The sequence below is a fragment of the Lissotriton vulgaris genome, unplaced genomic scaffold (genome assembly GCF_964263255.1).
Source record: "Lissotriton vulgaris unplaced genomic scaffold, aLisVul1.2 SCAFFOLD_2997, whole genome shotgun sequence".
NCBI classification, from domain to species: domain Eukaryota; kingdom Metazoa; phylum Chordata; class Amphibia; order Caudata; family Salamandridae; genus Lissotriton; species Lissotriton vulgaris.
This window is the reverse complement of record NW_028247112.1, coordinates 276,857-278,852: the sequence shown is the minus strand read 5'-3', so window position 1 is coordinate 278,852 and position 1,996 is coordinate 276,857. Positions and strand designations below refer to the sequence as shown.

Below are 1,996 nucleotides of genomic sequence, written 5' to 3'. Positions count from 1 at the left end.
GACTAATACCTATATATCTATCCCCTAACTTAAATTCATAAGCCCTACATTAAGGAAAGTGACACGAAAATACTCTAATATATGGAAGGCAGGGGCCCTGTCTATAGTCCTAATCCCTATGCTATGGGGGTGATAGGCTGGAGTCACTCTCCATTATTCTTCCCCTTAAAGGAGCCAGAAAAGGGCAGCCATTACAGGCACCAAGAAGATCGTACTCACAAAACCGTGCGGATGTGGATCCGTCTGCACTATCACTCCTTTGTTCAGTAACGATTGAACTACTTCATCGATGAAACTCATTTCTACTGGGGAAAAACTTAGGGGTCTGGGAGTCACCGATTGCATGGGAGTCGCATAAAATTCGATGTGAAAACCCCATACCGTCGGTCCTATCCACAGGTCGGGAGTCGGGGCCTCCCATCTGGGAAGGAACTGCGCAATACGACCTCCCGCCATATGATCTCCACAATGTAAAATTGGTACCTGTATAGGAGGAATCTCCAGACTGGAACTGCTGGCCTCTGTAACATCCTTGTTGTCCACGACCCCTGTCACCTCTGTTGCGGGACGGGCAGAACTTTGATCTCTGGGAACCTCCTCTGCCCCGTTGTTCTGCACCTCTAGAGGTCTGATTACCACCTCGGCCGGACCCTCGACCTCTGTAACGGCCGGCCCTGTTAAAAAAAACACCTCAATGAAAAACCTGTTTGATGTTGGCCTGTGCCTTATCCACAGCAGAAAAAGTGGCCACATATTTGCCCATTTTTTTTACGTAGTCATCGCCAAACAACATGCCATTTGCCATGGAACCGGGTTCCGTAGTAGCCATCTCAGCCAGTTGGGGGTCAATTCGCATGAGAAAAGACCTCCTCCTCTCCGTGGATAACGCTACGTTGGCATTGCCCAGAAAGCACATGGCGCGTTGCGCCCATTCCATAATGTCGGAGGAATCCAGGGGGACACCCATGTCCTTTGCTGTGACCGCGGCATCTAAGATCTTAATTAGCGGACCCGAGACATTTAACAATTTGTCCTGGCACCCTTTCCAGGCCCTATCCAAACCTTTTTTGGGATCTTTGGCGAATTTTCGCATGAATGTCACCATGTTTGGATCCAATTCTGGCGTATCCGCCACCTTCCCCAACAGTGACAGTCGGGGACATTCTGATCGCAAGGTGGCCCTGACTTGACTCTCAAAACTCTTGATGCAAATTATTTTGCACGCAGTAAGCCACCTCAATACAGGGAATCCATTCAGTGGACCTAAGGTGAATCAAGTTCTGTGGATTAAAGAGTAGGTTCTTTGGTGTCATGTCCTCCTGTGCATCATAAAACATATGTTTGGTCTTCTTGACCCTTTTCTTGAGCGTCACTGAATCGTCATCGGAATCTGTTGTATCCAGGGTAGCCGGAGAAGAGTCTCCTTGCATATCCCTGCCTGCCAGGGAGCCATGATCCATCAGAACATTCTTCGCCATTTTCAACAGGACTTCAGCCGAAGCCTGTGGGGCAGAAGTGTCCTTACAAGAGGACCTAAACTTTCTTTTCCCATAAGATTTAAGGGGTTTCGCCAGGGGCTTCAAGGCCTTGATAAGCGCCTTATTCACCAAACCCTGGACGTGGGTATCCTGGGCTTCCACAAGGTTCTCCTCCAATTCATCCTCCTAAGGCTCCCCATATTCCTCATATTCATTATAGTCCACCCACTTATCCTCCTCCTCGGCGTAGTACGCCATTACACAGTATAGGAGGGCTGAAGGAGACTCTGGGGGGGAGTAACCCAAGGGCAAAGACCTCCTATAGGAATATGTGGTACAGAAAACTTGGGTCACAGCAACTGGCTGCACAAGAAACAAGCATTTGTAATGCAATGGTCTCGGCATCATTAAAGGTAGAGCTATTGGCATTGCTCATGACATTTTTTTTCTTTAAATCAAAAATAAAACTCTGCCCTCACCACTCTGCACTCACCACCACTCTGCACTCACCACCACTC

At 48.4% G+C, this 1,996-nt stretch overlaps 1 pseudogene; it reads right to left on the bottom strand.

Annotated features, from left to right (window-relative positions):
• Positions 1-219: 219 nt before the first annotated feature.
• Positions 220-1,736, bottom strand: LOC147665633 (uncharacterized; annotated as a pseudogene).
• Between the last annotated feature and the right edge of the window lie 260 nt (positions 1,737-1,996).